At 45.5% G+C, this 17934-nt stretch overlaps 1 long non-coding RNA gene and 1 other non-coding gene across 3 annotated transcripts in view; one reads left to right on the top strand and one right to left on the bottom strand.

Annotated features, from left to right (window-relative positions):
• LOC138563678 (uncharacterized) overlaps positions 1–17934 on the top strand; it is a 311901-nt gene that overhangs the window by 98696 nt on the left and 195271 nt on the right. The window lies entirely within an intron of this gene.
• TRNAP-AGG (transfer RNA proline (anticodon AGG)) lies at positions 12972–13043 on the bottom strand. Its single transcript has one exon. It is a non-coding gene; the product is annotated as a tRNA-Pro (tRNA).

Genomic DNA, 17934 nt, shown 5'->3' with positions numbered 1-17934 from the left:
GGATGGCCCCTTTCCCCGACAATTCACAGCTCACTGGGAAGGTGCCATTAGCACCCCAAAGCCCCTCAGTCTGTGTAAATGCCATACTAAATGCCTGCACCACATAAGACTGGAGAGAAGAAACCCTCCCTCCCCCCCAAAAGGGAATCATAGGCAAGCGAGGCAATGGACAGGAGAGAAGAGGTAACAGAACCTCACAGAAAACCAGCGTCTTACCCACAGGGTTTCACAGGGTTGCAACGCTCTGAGCGCTGTGATCCGAGAAGTAAATGGGTGGCCGGCGTCATCTTGAAAGAACACTAGACCTGCACTGTAACATTGTGAAAACAACATGATGCAACCAATTTGTGCAGCCATTTCCACTGTTTCCACATGGAATAGTGTGGCGCTATGATGACAGTGTTGTAATTGTTTTACGGACTCCTTGATTTCAGGAATAAGGGTTGTTTAAAATAAATGTGGAAAACAAGGAATGGGGTGTTTTAAAATAATGGAGTCGAGCATGGGTACAACTTTAGACTGGGAGTGCCACCACCGAGGGGAGAAAATTAGATGAACATGTGGATATAATAAACGAATAGATAGTAGCCCATTTTTAAGTTCATGCACAAAACATGCCTTGTTTTGTTTATATGATGGCCAAAAATAGAAAATGACCATGGAATGCCCATGATTTTAACCATGGTTTACTATTAAACACCACAGATGGTAAATGTCTCAAGGACAGACACCGATAACCATTGTCTAATGTTGTCCATGCTAACATGGTAAAACAAAAGAGGTGATAGCTGGAAGGTTTAGAATTGGTTTATAGTGATATAATCGAAAACAAAAAGGTCGAAAGTCAAATGGAATTTTTTTTATGACGGTTTTTTTTCAAAATGGGGCGTTCCCTCCCACCCCCCTTTTTTTTGTTTTTTTGTTTTACCCATTTTTTTTTATTCCCGGACCCCAAAATAAATATATAATTAAAAAAAGAGGAATTCGACTTTTTTTTTTTTACTTTTTTTTTTTGACATTTTTGTCTTTCGACCTTTTATTTTTGATATTTTGACTGCACACCTTTAGAATTAATATGAACCCCTGCCATTTCTCTGGACAATCCTCCAGACTATCATACGTCGCCTGCTAAGCCATTACAGAAAGGAAAAGACCATATGCAAATCTTGCTTGGTCCCACGACGAAAGAGGCAGTGCATTCCAAACTGCTTGGTCACATCTCTTCTGCACAAGACCACAAGCATCCCCAGACATTGTTTCGCCCTCATTGGGCGTCATCAGTGAGGAGTAGCTTGGTTGTATAGACCCAGCAGACATGGGACCCACATCTGGACATACCCATCCCACATGGCACCATGCTGATACTGAAGATTTTTGAAAACATGCAGAACCACGGCAAGACTCAAATATGTGGATAATCTGGCAAGTGTCAGGCAATGCCGGTTCCACCCCAGGGGGAGGAGGCCAAGGCAGAGAGCATGGAGTGTGGCATGGTGTGGAAACATGATTGCTGTGGTATGGAAGAAGAAAAAACCGCAAGCCATTGAGGAGAGAACCATAGGTTTTTCAGAGGGCAATGGAGCCACAATGTGGGACGGTCCACAGCCTAAAGTGATTACGGCTGTCTGCAGCAGTCTTTACAGATATTTTTACCTGTGGTTTTAGTTAAAATCTGGTTATATTATAGCACTTATATGGGTGTATGTATTCCTGGTGAGGGTGCTCAAAGGGTCCTTTGATGAATCTTGTACTTAGTCTACCGGGTTCACTGGGTTCATATGTGGGTTGTTCAAGCTCACCCTCCTTATAACATGGTGAGGTGGGCCTGGTCTGAGTTATGAACTGCTCTAACTTCTTGTCCTAGGTATCTTCTGTGTAGCCCTCTTGAGGGTGAATTGGCAGTCTGAACAAGGACTGACAAGAACTATGGGAAGAGACATTTATTTTTGGGCTATCATAGCCCACATGTGGTATAAGAATGGTTCCATACCTTGTTGTTCACAGATTCATCATAATGTATGTTTGACGAATAAGGAAAAGAACCCTTGTTTTGGGCGGTTGAAAGATCTACCATCTGCATCATGAGCTTTATTTTTACATATCATCTTAGTCATTTACAGCTGTGATGGATGTGTGTAACATCAACATGGATCTCAGGTTGCACATAAACCCTGCTATGCCTATTAATGTAGGTTGCCTAACATGCAACTTTCACTTTTAGGTGGAGTGAAAGGGGTGAGTATGTAGTTCTGCCTCCCTAAACTTATAGCAATGCCCAGGCAGCTGGACAGGGGCGAAATAGTCCAGGTTTACATATACACGAACAACACGTGTATCCATAAGTTCATGGGCAACGAAAGAATGAAATTAGTTTGCCAACGGCATAGAGCAGGAAAGGAGGAGTGCTTAGGATGGGCTATTAAGGTGCATAGGTTCTTATATGGCCATGTTACTGGAATAAAGAATTAATGGTTTGCAAGGAAGCGCTAAACTTAAGTCATAGTGGAGGACTGGGTTGACTAGTTGGAGAGGGCTTAGAGCAGAGTCCGGTGTATTTAAGGCAATGGATAGCTACCAGAGAATGAGGATGGAGTGGGGCTTGGAGTTATGAGCACAGGAGAGAAAGTCAGAAATATGGCTCATACCCAATTCTTCTGGAACAACATGTTCTATGTCAACAAGTGCTAAGAATGATGCTCATACAGTCGGAGGGCATGATGGGGGCACCAAAGTGTCTGGGATGAGAAAAGGGCTGCTTTTGTTGCAAGGACCCGGATGACCTCCAAGTTGCCCACTGAGTTCACTTTGATAACCAGGTGCATGCCACATGGCTAGGATCGAAGGTAGGGTGGTGCCAGTTGATGTTAACCAATTGCTTTGCAGCATTAAATGATGAACAAGGACGTTACTCGCGTGTGGGGAAGAGGAGCGAGAAGACAGCAGAACCAATTGGAGAATGGCCAATATGTAATAATTAGCATGTATATAGGCAGCAACCAATGAGGGTGGGGGATTAACACTGCATATTGAGGGCATCATGAGTGACGATTTGTGTGTTTATAATCTGAATCTTGTACTAAAAATGTGAGAGAGCTTTTCGACAGTGGATTTGTAATACCCTGAAACATTATTCTTTTGAATACAAAATAAAGCTCTTATCTTTCTCAAAAGAGTGTGCGCCTAGCCTTTTTCCCCAGCGTGTTGTATTTTCTTGGTCTGATCACTGGTAGTTGCCCCACAACGGTTGACCTGTGACTATTTCTCCTGTCTTCAACTTTGCTTTGACCTACCAGGTCCTTTTACGTCCGTATGGGCAATATTGTCAAATCTGACCCTGAATCAGCCATCACTTGACTCTCATTGTCATCCACTTTTATTACACAATGTAGTTTTTCTCTTCTCGCGGTGGAGTCCTTCACCATGATGACTGTCGGTCTATCATCTTCAGTAGAGCTATTACTCTCCGTCATATTCTATGCATGGCCCCTTTAAATACGTTATCACCATCTTCCTCGACCTGTTTAGGCTTCAAGCTAGCGAATATTCTTTTGCCTTCCAGCCCCATGGCATTGAGCAACATGGCCTTCTTTCTACCACCAGCATATTCCATTGCACCCACAGCTTCCAAGTACATGGCAAACAAATGATCCAATTGCAGCCATGGAATCGCAAGCCTACCTGGGGACAGTAGAAATGCTGGGGGAAATGTTGCACTTTGCGTCATGGAGATGAGCAATTCCCTTGATCCTCATCGCCAATTATATTGTGGCAAAGGGTGCTAAACATTAGTGTTAGCATACTAGTGTTTGCTACGCGAACAGAACATTTGAAACACCTAGATCAAGATTACGAGTTCCCCTCGCGGGACACGGTAAGCACGCCTGGGAAAACCAGGCGTGCATACCGGGTCCTGCGAGTGGAAGAGGGAGCAAACAACGGGCCATTTCGTAATGGCCCGTTGTTTGCTCCCTCTCCCATTCCCATTCAGCCCTATGGGGGCTGAAATTGGAATGGGGAAGGACCGTGTCTGGGTCCTTGGAGGGAGGAATTACCGGGCCTTCCGAACTCGGAATGGCACATTAAGTCCTCATTCCGAGGACTCGGACCCCGACGCGATTTCAGCGGCAGCGGCATGGTTACCGCCAAACTCGCAATGAGGGCCATTGTCTAGAAGTTCCTGTAGTTTCTCCATGTGTACGTCCTGGGACGTTTGTTTGGAGTGAATTAATGCTAGTAAGGTTGCTTGATCCTTCATTGTTTCTGTTAAGGCTTCTTGCAGTTTCATATATGGGATCAGTGACTGGGATGTTGTCGTTATTAACATGTTTTGTAGATCTAACATTGACGTTGGAATTGATGGCATTTCTTGGTTATGGTCCTTCTCACATCCACATGTTTGGTGCAGATGATTCTTCTGGGTAGAACAGTATATTGCCTCTGAAAATTTGTTTGTCTGTACATGGCGCACTTTTACCTGGGATTCCTTGTGTCTGGTAATGTTTTCGGTCTATCAGATTTCTGCTTGTCTGAGTTTCCGGGGACGTACCGTTATCGCAAAACCTGTGATCCGGTGCTAATAGCGCCGGAGGGTTTGGCGGTAACGCTATTACCCGGGCGATATACTGCCAGGATACCGCCCAACTCCAGATGAGGCGGCATGTATTGGCGAGAAGCATTTACTAGAACAGTCAGCATATTAGCTTTTGCATACCCGCTTCTGCTCACAGGTAAGCAGGTCCTCAAGCTTCGAGGCAGATATGTAAACACGTACCTCGAGTACGTTGATTTACAATATTTAAACACATGTATTTTATTACTTATTTCCCAAGCGTACTTGCACCCTTAGCTGTGGCATCTGCCCCATAGTACGGTAACAGGTTATGAGCGCAATAAATGTATTTTGTATTTGTATTTACTGATTTATAAAGCGCCTTACACCAAAGCACTGTACAATGGAACAACATAATACATAAACAAACAATATAACGGTTGAAGCAAATACATTATGAATCAATCAACAAAACAGTGAAACGGTGATGCTGAGTCATCCCGTGACGTCACACATTTTTGATGCCATAAAACAGGCTCCCTAAATAGAACTGCAAACATCGAGGAAACTTAGCCTTTGTTATTAATACAAGTGGTGAGTTTAACTTCTCTGGGTGTTTATTTGAGACGCTGTGTCTTTTAGTTATGTGAGATAAAACACTTTATCCACACTTAGGGCCTCATCACGAGTTGGGCGGTAACCCTTAAATCCGGCGGTAACGGTATTAGCGCCGCAATACCGCTCCGCCGGATCACAACTGTAAATCCTGCAGGTGCTACTACTGCGCTGGCTGTAATAGCGCCGACCCCCATTTGCGCTATCATAGTGCCATCATGAGTCTGACGTTGGCGCTGTTAGCGCCAAAAAAAGGCGGAAAATCTGCCGAAAACACCCCAATGCTGGAGGTAAAACAACACAGATGAGCGCAATAAGGGCCCACGTGAAAGCAATGCACACCAGAGGCCTACAAAGGACCCACCCATGCACAACATACCCTCCCAACACCATCATACCAGCAGGAGCAGGGAGGAGATAGCAATAAGTGGCCAGGTGAAAGCAATGCACAACAGAGGCCTACAAAGGACAAAGGACCCACCCATGCACAACACACCCTCCCAACACCATGTTGCCATTTGGAACTGGGAGCCTTGATGATGACATCTACTTGCTGCGCCTGGAGCTACAGAGGCCTGCCAACCAGCCCAGGGCCCTCGGAGCACAGTGGGTGTTGGGGATGAGGCGAAGAAGGAGGAGACCAGCACCAGCAAGGCGGCCAACCATCCCCAGGTTCAGGCCAACACCCTGGGCCTTGACTAATGGGCAACTGGTGACCAAGTACAGGCTGGACAGGGCAACCATCACCCAGTTGCGGGACACAGTCCAGTCTGATATAGGCAGCCATATAGCCATCAGCACTGTTGCGCCCCCACTTGTTAAGCTTGTGTTGGTACTACAATACCTGGTGACAGGCAGCTACCAACACACTGTTGCCATGATGCATGGCATGGCCCAGTCCACCTTCAGTGCCGTGCTGGGAAGGTGCTGGATGCACTGCTGCTACATGTCAACAAGCACATCGCATTGCCAGCAACACAGGCAAAGGTCAACCAGCTCAAGGGCCAGTTCTATGCCATTGCCCAAGTCCTGAACGTCATAGCAGCCCTGGACTGCACACATGTAGCACTGGTAGCCCCCCGGCAACATGAGGCAGCCTACAGGATCCGTAGGAATTATCATTCTATGAACGTGCAGATGACGTGTAGACCTGACCTAACCTTCACTCACTACTGCGCCCGCTACCCAGGATTCACACATGACTCCATGGTCCTGCGCAACAGTACCCTTCCAGCCTACATGGAGAGGCACTGAGACGAAAACACATGGATGTTGGGTGAGTACAAACCTAGCCTCAAATGCATGACAAATTACATCTGTTGGGGGGGGCATACACAGATGAATCCCTGCATGCCAGCATGAGACACAGGCAGCACTAGCACTGCAACATTCCCATGCATGTTCCTCGCATGTGAAAGCTTGCACACGTTCAATACAGCAGAACACAGTCTGAATGTCACACACTTGTGAAAGCACTGTCAAATATGGAAGCCGACCTACCACTAAGCATCTTGTGTGTGTCGCAGTGCTGCACCTCACCCTGACAAAGAAGAGACATCCCACCCTGGCCACCAGACAGTCATGCCAACAGAGACCTAATGTAGGCACATCCACAAAGCCACTATACACGAGTAGTCAGAGTCACGGCAATGACGGCTGTGATACTGACCCCTTATTGGCCAATCACATGCCTGGCCAAATGTACATGACCGTGCCAAGTAGCAAACGCAACACCAGCCATAGCGAATGCCACGACACATGGCCTAACAACATGTTGCATGAACATGCAGACATGAGGGTACCCTTCTCCAGTAATAAGGGACAGAGTACTGTGGCATTCAGACGCAGGGGTTGTGCATGCAGTAAATGGTCCACTTATAGAATGCAGCACCTTACACAGCACACACCACTATGAAACTAACCAAATTGAAATTAGTCTATGTGAACAACATGAGAGGGACCCACAAATGCATACAAATATCAATTGATACACTGCTGCATGCAAACCACAGGCCATGCATGTCTCTGAAGGTGAAGGATGTGTGCCAACATTACACGGGAGAGCATGAACCTTCTCAACTCATGCTTGATTCTGCTGCCAATGTCACTGATGACTGAGCCTTGTACACCCACGTACCCATCCTTGCACTAATGTACGCATTTCATTCCATGCAGGTGATTCTGGATACCCGCAGTACACATGGCTCATGACTCCTGTGCGTCATCCACACACTCCAGCTGAGCTGGCATACAACATTGCCCATCGGTGAACACACATCTGTGTAGAAAGGGCATTTGGACTGCTAGACCATACAGCAGGGGCATTGATGTATGCACCTGAAAAAGTTGGCAAAATCATACTTACCTGTGCCATACTGCACAACATTTGCTGCCGCCGGCATGTGCCGCTGCCCCCTGATGCTGAAAGCCAGCCACCTGGGGATGGGAGTGATGATGAAAATGTAGCTGAAGCCATGTTATATGCATACAGGGATGGGATGAGGGAGGAGAGGTTGGCCAGACAGGCCTTGATTGACAATTACTTTTGATCCTCTAGATTTGAAGATTTGACACATAACACTTGTAGAATAAATAGCACTGCAACACATTCATGAATGTCCATGCTTATTATGCATTTTGAATGGGATTTATTGTTATTTTAACAAACCCCTCCACCCCTCTGTAAACTCTCCATCCCACGATCCCCCCACACACCTGTAGACTCCCCATCACATGATCCCCCCACCCCCTGTAAACTTCCCCATCTCACGATCCCCCCACCACCCTGTAAACTCCCCATCACACGATCCTCTCCACCCCCATTCAGAACACCACAAAATAGTGCTAGTGGCTCCATGTGCCCATGGCTCTGCACAGCTGTGACATGCGGATCTAGGATGGACGTGGCCGCTTCCCACGGCCTGGTCCCTCCAGTGAACAGCGGGGATATTTTGCAGGGGGCGGCGCCTGGGCGAAGCCTCCAGGGATCCCTCTGTGGGTGTTGTTGAGGCAGATGGTCTTGCCCCTGAGACCTGTAGCTGCTGGTGGAGCAGATTGTTTGACTCACGCAGCTGCTCAGCATGTGCGTATTGGACTTCGCACAGCTCCCGTACCCTTTGACCAAGACCTGTCAGGGCTGCCGTACAGCCCTCCACAACTCTACGGGTCCGTGTATTGTCACGTGCCATGGACTTTGTAGCATTCCTTTTTGCACGACTGATTGCCTTAATGTGGCGGGTGTGCTCTGTGGACATGGCCTTAATTCGCTGCTGTCAGGCCTCCATGACATCCAGCTGCCCTATCACTGCTGCTCCCGTGATGATGGGCCCTTCAGGTGTGCTGGGGATTGGAGTGATAGCTCTGCGCGGGCCAGGAGGAGGTTGATGGGGGACATGGTGCCAACTCCGATGGGGCTGCTGCAACCGGGATACCTTTCCTTCGGCGAGCCATAAAATGGCGTATCCATGTCTGGCTCAGGTGTGCAGGCATGACGCTCTCGTACGTGTGGAGTGTGTGCATCCACTGGCGCCTGCTCTGGACTTCCCTGGGGTGTGCCCATCTCCTGTGTGACACTGAGGCTGGGTGATGACAGCAGTGAAGTGTTTTGTGCTGCTGTGGGTGGGTGGGCCTCATCAGATTCAGTCCCACTGGTGGCTCCCTCCACATCCTGAGTCCCCGTGGTGGCTCCTGTTGTTTGGTGCGCTGTCGATCGGCTGCCATGTGGATGCTGCAAAGGCATGGTTAGGCTACGGTGGGGTGAACTCGGATGTGTCCTGTGTCTTATTTTTTCTGGCCGGTCCCTTTGCGGGGTGGTGGTGCTGGTAGAAGCGTGGCAGGATCTTTGGCTGGATGTTGTTGCATCCTCCCCATCGTCATCGGCCTGTGATGAGCGATGTGTGCCTGTGGGGTACATAGGGTGTTGTATGAGTTGAGGGCACCTTAGATTTGTGTCGTGCATATCATGCCTTACAGTGGGTTTGGACACAGTTTCTATCATGCGTGGCCATTGCTTTTTAGTGAGTCACCATGTTGTGATTGCTGTGCCGTGGTACAGGGGAGGGACACTGCCTGGACATGTTGGTGTGACTTCTTCATTTGTATGTTGGGATGCACACCTCCCATGTTGCTGGGGCGGGGGCTTTCTGGCACACTCACACATCACGCAGCTGTGCCATGGCCATGGATGTCTATCCCCTGGCCCTTAGGTTGATCCATTTACGTACTTATGGTACAATGGGCCAGTAATGGGTGGCTGTGTTGCCTCACACACATTGCAAGTACATATATTCATTCGGGCCTGGTGGGCGTGACACTTAACAGATTCATGCATTTTTAGGGGGGGGGCGGTTCTCACCTGCAGCCACCTGGGTACCGTTGCCAGCCTCCACTCCTCCAACTCCCTCAATGGTGTCCATGTCGAGGAGTGTCGTCATGCGCTCCTCCCAGGGGGTGAGCTCTGGTGGTGGTGGTGCTGGACCTCCTCCAGTCACCATGCTGTCACTCCTGTGTTGGGAGAGTAGTCCACAGACACGGACCTGCAAGTCATTCACGGGCTTGCGGCAGTCCTCCACATCCATGGGCACACGGCCCACAGCAGACACCTTCTGGCCTCCAGATCTGTGCCCGCCGCTGGGCACTTGTCTTGCGATGCTGTGGGCCATATAGCTCTTCATGATTGCCCAGTACGTCCTCTACCAGTATGGCAAGCTCCTGGTCTGTGAACTTTGTGCTTCTCACTCGATCTAGGGCTGACTTGCCCCTGGTGCGTTCTTGAGATATTTTACTGGGTTTACAAGGGTGGATGGCTTGCAGGGCATGAGATATTCAGCGGATTGTGATTTCCAAAATGGTCGCCACTTTGTTTCCCGTTACAGCAGTGACGTGTTTCTCACGCTCTAATAGCACGCGCTATTAGCAGCACAGATCGGCGATAGCGCAATGCGCGCTGGATTTACGGGTTCCTGGCCACTATTTCCGCCAGGTGCTATTTGCGTTACCGCCAGGTCCCTCTACGCGTGCGCGTGGACTCATGATCTGGCGTACTTTCCGCCAAACATTGCGGCAGTAGCGCAAATAGCGCTTGATGGAAAATACGCCGGAATACCGCCAAACTCGTGATGAGGCAGTTAGATTCGTGCCACATATCAGACATAACGTTTTTTTTCAATGTTTTTTTACCACCATGTTTTAAGAGCTATGTTTCGGCATGCATTTTACAAATAGACCATTTTGACACTGGGAGTGTTGGGATCACCAGTGGTGGATGAAAGGTTTTCACACATGCTACACGGCATTTTTGATCGCAGCATATACAATTAGGTTATTAGTACAGCTGGTGATATTTAGACACTCACTACCGCGTCCATTATGTTTTCGCTCACATTTATGTTTAAGATGTTATGATGTTGTCAAATACCCTTGTTACATCATAGTTAACAGGTGTTTACTGTTTTTCAAGATGGATGTTTGACTCGTCACTGTCAATTCAATCTCCGTGAATGAGTTACCTTTCAAAGAGGTAGATATTATTCATTTCCTTATACATGAGCCAACATACGAGGACGTTAACCACTTTTATCAATAACTGCTCTTTTCTTTTCTCTTTTCTCCTTTCTCTTTTGTTTCTTTTTTTTTCTCTTTGGCTGTTATGGTATCATATTGCATGTTTTTTTACCACTTCTTCATGGATCTTTGTGGGAATGGTGTGTCCTATGTTTATGATTGGATGGACCAGTAAATGTCCGAAATGTATTGGACACAGAATGGATAAACATCTGACCTTTGCCTCTTTCGTCCAAGACTGTTGATCAGTTCACTAAACATCTGTATTTGTAACCTGCCTGAATGGAGCTCAAGCAAAAATGTGTACTTGTTAAATATTCAGTAACATAGGCAGCTCTGCCTGCAATGGATGAACTGGCACCAAGAGCGGCTCCCCTGGTTTGTTCTAGGTTTTGTACGGCCACTCAGTTGCAAAGGGGGGTTGTGCCACTACGTCCAAATAACAGTTTAGTTATGATGTAGACATATACTTGATTATCTTGAAGCTACAGTTTCCGGAATGTTAAATGGCCCATTAATGTGATGGATGGATGCTGCCTGTGCACCATGAGGTCCAGGCAAGTGTCAGAGCGGCACGGTATGACAACACACACATGATCCGTGCCTCTCGTAGCTCCCTGTTTGAGTTCAGCGTCCTGTGGGATAATTTACTGTTTGTTCAGAGCTCCCAGGTGCTCTGTCTCTCACTGCAGAATAGTGAACTTCCCAGCGTCTGTGCTGAATACACACAGCTGCAACGGTATGATCTCTGAGGCAGGTACATTTGTTACTATATTTAATATTTGATGTGGCAAGGGCAGGGACAGCATCAGGACCTTTCGACCTTGTCATTTGAAAGGGGTCATAAACCTCAGGTTACCTCCAGCAACGGCTCCATGTTTCCAGTCAGCAGTTATAACACAGCAATATATTTCTCTCTCTATTACTTTTGTTCTGGGACATACAAGCTGCATTTGCAGGAGCCCTTGCGGCCGTCACTTCCCTTGGGGCATACAGATGTGTTATCACACCAGTTCATTCACAACAGGAACTTGCTGACATAGAAGGATTTATAGCTTTTCAGTGGATATTTCTTGTTTCAGCTCCCTGCTGGATGCCCGGCTCATGATAATCTGCAGCTATTAACTCCCAGCTCTATTTCTTTGTCTACCTTGTAATGTATGCACCTCACAGATGCCTCTGTTTTCCACTCTAAGCAAGGGCTGTACCCAACCATTATGATTAATTTTCCTGTGATCTCTTCAAGGCCATGTGCCATTTGATGTCAGTTACTGTGCCGTCATAGGGTCAAAGTTCACATTACATCATTTCCTATGATGTCATGCCCTGTCATTTTTTCATTGGATTAAAATGATGTGAAATCATTTCCTGTGATGTCAACATTATGCTAATTACTGTTTGAAATGTTAAGATTCCTACAGATTTTTTGTCACAGAATGTTGGCATGTATTTATGAATAACACTAAGTTTGACCAGTTAATCATAGAGGTCTTGCAGTTTTTACAAAAGCTCACATTTCAAAATACAGATAGACATCAGAGCAAAGCCGAATGAGCATGAAAAGCAAAACTACACACATGACAAGCAAGAACTCTCCGGTGGCGCAATAGGTTAGCCTCGTTCCCTACATAGCAGCACGTGCAATGATAAGTTCATCATCGCTCCTTCCTCCCATGAGAAGGATTTAGCAAAGAGCACGAACATAAGCCGCAAACGCAGGATTTATTTATGGCGGAAGGAGCAGCTTTGATTCCCGTGCACGCTTTTGATACAGTATGTGCATTTTGGAAGGAAACATAGTAAAAACGTATATAACGTGCAGAAGTTGTTCACTTATGGTCCAGAATGTGAACCGTGCCTATTCGCTGAGCTCTAAGAGCTCCTGACGGAAGGCAAAAGCTCCGTGTACCTACCTCAACAGTTCCGTGTACAAATTCCTTTGCTAGTTTTTCCACAAAACAAATGACAATAAAAAAACCTTTTGTTGACCATGTGATGACTGAACAGAACACGGGTGTTTTTTTAAGTTTGTGAAACTGTTTGCGAATGAGAGTTGGCCGTAGACATGTCCACGTTTGCACAACAAAGAACCATGGGGTCAGTAATCAAATTTTAAGTGTACTTTAAAACATGATTTAAATGAAAAAAACTAAAGATGGCAGGCCTATTACAGATGAAATTCAAGTCGCAAAGACATAATTTGAAAAACATGGTTAACGTTTAATTAAAAAAAAAAAAAAAAAGTGGGCTCGTCCGGGATTTGAACCCGGGACCTCTCGCACCCTAAGCGAGAATCATACCCCTAGACCAACGAGCCAGATGATTCAATGTGTTTCTACTGGGCTCATATGCAGTATTCTTCACATGCTTTTGTGTACTTTTTCCGTGGTTTAAAAGTCTTTCCAGAAACATGACATCACAACTTCTTAATTATTACAATTTTTTAATTTTTTTTAATTTTTCATTGTTTAATCAAAAATAAGATTTTTACAATATATCTGTCACATTGCATTTAATGTCTTTGTCTTGACATCCGTACATTCATTCATATCATCTGGGCTTGTTGTTTTGCTTCGGCCATAGTCAGTTTGTTGAAACGTTATTGACTTTGAATAGGTCATTCACAATGAACTCTAATATTTTTGCTGTGATTATTTGCCAGCTCGTTCTGTCGCCCCCAATAAGCCTACACCACCAGGTTTGCTCTTCCATCAGTGAGTCACCATGTGATTCGAGCGTGAAATAACTTTTTCTTATTGCACATGTCTCCGGGCAACTCATCAGGAGAGGACGAATGGTTTCTTGCGTTGGAGGCAATGTGTTTTGGCAAAAACGACAATTTGCTGTTGCAGATAGACCTCTTATATGCAAGATTTCATTAGTTAGCAAGAGATTTAGCCGCGCTCTTAGGATTAGATTTCGTGCCTGTTTATTCGGAAATCTCTTTAAGAAGCTTTGTAACTCATTTAATTTCCTTGTGTTACCTGGCAGATGGGAGGTGAGTCTTAAAGTGGTGGCTGTTTCAGTCGTCTTCGCCCAGTCTGCTTCCTTCAGTTTGCGCACAATTCTGCATGGATTGAAAATGAGATCATCTTCATTGGCAGCAATGGTGTCCAGTAGCTGGATGTTTTCTTTTTGCCATGTTGTGAGCAATTCAGAGTTACCTGTGTCCATCTCACGTTTTATCATGTTGTAAAGCTCATTACCGTCTACCATTCTACATTTTCTGTAGAGCAATAATGCGTTGCAGTTGACCGTGCATTGCATAGACTGTAGGCTCAACTCACGTCTTATTGCCACTCCTGAAGTGGAACTCGGCAGATTCAGCACTGCTTTCCAAAAGGACGCTTCCAATTTGGGCCAGATGTTTTTAGGGATGGTCGGCATGGCCTCGATGCCGTATGTCATCGCAGGCACCGCCTTCATTTTGTAAAAATTGATGGTTGGTTGTAACGAGAATTTCCCAAACTTGCGATCAATTGTTTTGGCTTGTGCAGCTAATTTCTTGATCTTAGTAAACAACGTGGCATGCATGTAGAGTTCGCCTTTTGTGCTGTAAAGGTGTACTCCCAGGTACTTAAAAGACTGCACAGTCTCAATTTTTGAGTCTCCAACGTACCATTTAAAGTTTTCAGTTTTCTTTTTCTTGCTCTGTAATGTCAGTACCTTTGTTTTGCTCTTGTTAATTTCCAGGAAGTTTTTTCTTGCGTAGTCTTGTTGACCATTGAGTTGACGTTGGAGGCCTATTGGTGTTTGGTCGAATAGGGTGAGATTGTCCGCGTAAAGAAGTCGTTCTGTTATCGTATTTCCGAATTGTGGAGGAAAAGCGTGCATAGTAGTTGTGTGCACTTGTAAGTCGCCTATGTAGGCTAGGAACAAGGCTGATGCTAAAGGGCATCCCTGCTTGACTCCTCGGGTAGTTGGAATTTTGTTGGACAGCTCACCATCTCGGCTTAGACAAACTCTGATTGAAGTGTTATGATGCAAAGCTTGGATGGGTGCTAGTAAGTCTTCAGGACAATTCCACCCTCTCAATTTCTTCCAGAGGAGGGATCTTTCAATGCGGTCAAACGCTTGCGTGAAGTCAATAAATACGACAAATAGCCGTTGATTGAGTTGCAATACTCTTTTTAGAATGCTGAACAATAAGATGTTACCCGCTGTTCCAGCATTTTTTTTTAAAGCCTGATTGCAGCTGATCATTGCACTTGGCTGATGCCGCCCAAGTTTGAAATTTCTTTAACAGAAGCGTTCCGAAGATTTTGCCAATGCAGTCGAGCAAAGCTATAAGACGAAAGTTCGCAGGGTCTTTTATGTCTCCTTTTTTATAGAGGGGAATTATGGTCGCTGTGGTCCATGATTGAGGCACCGAACTTGACACTGCACAGCGTTGAAAGATTTCGCTGATGAAATTAGCCCATTCGATGGGATGAGCTTTAAGCTCGAAGTTGGTGATCTCGTCCGGGCCGGGCGCTCGTGAGTTTCTAATCTTTTTGATGATTTGTAAGATTTCTTCTTTGTCTGCTAAGTTGATCCACTTTACTGGGTGGTGCTGGTCCTCCCCTGCATATGTTGTTATGGCAATTTTGAACACTTCTGCAAAGTCTGCTTCCCAGGTGGATTGTGAGATGTTGTTTGTTATTGAGTTTTCCACTGAGTGTTCGGCTGTTTTTAGTAAGGACCAGAAATCCCTTGCATTGTTCGTTATTAGTGCTTTGGTGATGTTTTCTGCATCTAGCTGGTAGAGATTGTGTCGATGTGAACGCACCCAGGCTTTGTACTCAGATTTTAAGTTTCTTTGTGTTGCAAGGCCGTCAGCAATTGGCTGGATTTTATTTGCAATCCTCATGGCTCTTCTAAACTCTTGTCTTCTGGCCACTAAATCGATGTTATATGAGTGTTTTTTAGTGGCACTAGTGGTCTTCGTACCTGTTCTTGTATGCGTATATGCCATTAACAAAGGCTGGTAATCAACTACTGTAGTTTCTGTTGACTGTGCTTTGCCTTTGTATCTTTGTGTTAGCTCTTTAATTGCAACTGTACTTAATTTGAGCCAAGTGCCTCTGGCGTTGTTCTCAATGTCCAAGGCTACTCGAATGATTTTAACAGTTTGAATTGACCAGCTGGCCTCCAAGAGATTGTGGTCACTGGCTAAAGTACGGCGTACATTGAAGAAGGTGGTAATGCTTAGCAGTGGTTTGGAGACAAAGATGTAATCAATTGTTCCACTCGAATCCGCACGTTCCCAAGTGGGTATTCTATTAGGTTGATGGAACGCGATATCGAGGTTGTGCAATTCACGAGAATGAATCAGGTCTAGCCAGGCTTTGCCTCGCTGTTCTGCTGCTGAAGACTGTTTTTCGTGTCCAGAGCTTTTTTGAGGGTTGCAAACTGCATTTAGATCTCTGCATATCATTAAGGAGGACGCTAACAGGTTAGTCAGTGCGTCGTCAATTACCTGTTCACACATTGTGATGAATCTGTTTTCACCAATTCCAGCAGGGTTCCAGTATGCGTTGATGATAACTATAGTGTAATCTGTTTGTTTGGCATTGGTCATCTGTTTCCATGTGACAGTTACTGCCAAGAGGGATGAATTTGCAATCAGGGTAGTGTCAATGGAAAGGCCGCAACCTGTGCGGCAGGCGATTAAAAGTCCAGACATTGGCCGTCCTAAATGGCCTTTTTTGCTGGTGGCAAAATTATTTGGTATCCCTCTATGGTCGGGGGGCTTGTTAAGCAAGTCTCTTGCAGACATATGATGTCATATTTGCCTAGATTGATTTCACCTGGAATTGTTAGGTGCGAATGCCCTCTTGTATTCCATGAACATAATTTCACTTCATTGTACAGGTGTTCTTTTTGAAATGTTGCTGTAGGGATGAGATCAGTGTTGTCGGATTGCTATTTTTTCCGATGTGTTGCAAGAGCCTTTGGTAACCAGGCCCAGATCCCTTGTTTATTTTCCCTGAGAGGGCTAACGCGCCTTTCCGTAGGGTTATTTTGCACTGTTTGTGAAATGCCTCTTTTTATTTCACAGACTTTGTTCGTTGAATTTGATTCCCTGTCTGAGCATTGTTCACGTTTGCGAGTTGGCTTGTGCTGTTTTTCAGTCTTCATAATTTTGGTGTTGCTCAATCGTTGGTCCTCTGAGTTGTTATCAGGTTCTGGGACTTTTCATTGATCTTTTGCAGCATACTTCCTTTCGTAGCTTTGAGCGAAATTGTTTCGCTCGTTTTTGTCATGCGTATTTATACGCGAGATGTGGGAGTCATGAGTCCCACTTATTCTGTGAGCTTTGCTGGTACTGCATCCATGGCTGTTTGCTGTTTCGATGTTGAAACCAAGCCTGTAAATTTCATTCTCGCTATCATGAATTTGCCTATATATAGTTGAGGAACCGATATATATCAACGTTGCAGCTTTACGCCTGTCATGCCATGGTTCCACGATAAGAAGGTCATCTGATTTTATGTGCCTCAACTTGTAGATCTGCTGTAATACCGCCAGCACTGTTCTATTTAGCGTGAGTTCCTCCTTGTTGCTGTTTCTTTGTGACATTTGTACTGTCCACTTTGCCTCTGCGCGCTTTGCACTTTGTCTTTTGTAGGTGTCTGTTCTTGATCTATAGTGTACTTTTATCCCACCTAAATCCGCTTCTTCTTTAGCCATTGTTTGAGTGTTATGTCTACTTCCTCGTGTGCCAACTTCATGCATGTTTTTTTTCTTTGGACTTGAGCAGTCTGCTTGAGAGCCGTGAGTTTTTGTTTCTGGTGCGTTTTGTTGCTTGTCTCTTCGACCATGTTATTTCTTGCCCTTACTTGTATGATGTTGAGCATCTTTGGCGCTGCGACATTGCACATCCATTTCCTGCTGTTTTCCTTGACTCTGCGTAGGCACCTTCTTATTTGTTTGTTGCAGCCATTTGTATGATAGGCGATTTCGTTTCTCTTCAAGCGTCTCGAAATCTCGTTCAGCCTGCCTCTTATTATTGTTTTCTTTAACTGCTGATGTAATGTCACTATCTGAGAACGATGCTGGCCTGTTGTGAGTTGAGCTTAATACAGACGCAGAGTTATGCACTACGTCATTGTCTGAATAAACACTGATGTTCATTAGGTTCGCATCTTGTAGAAAGTCTGCTTATTATTTGATTAACCAAATTATGTTTGTCTTTCTGACAGCTATAAGTAAAATGCCTGTATCAC

Source organism: Ambystoma mexicanum, chromosome 1p (assembly GCF_040938575.1).
Source record: "Ambystoma mexicanum isolate Mex_15411 chromosome 1p, UKY_AmexF1_1, whole genome shotgun sequence".
Classification (NCBI taxonomy): domain Eukaryota; kingdom Metazoa; phylum Chordata; class Amphibia; order Caudata; family Ambystomatidae; genus Ambystoma; species Ambystoma mexicanum.
Note: the sequence above shows the minus strand (reverse complement) of the source record. Positions and strands in the feature narration are given on the sequence as shown.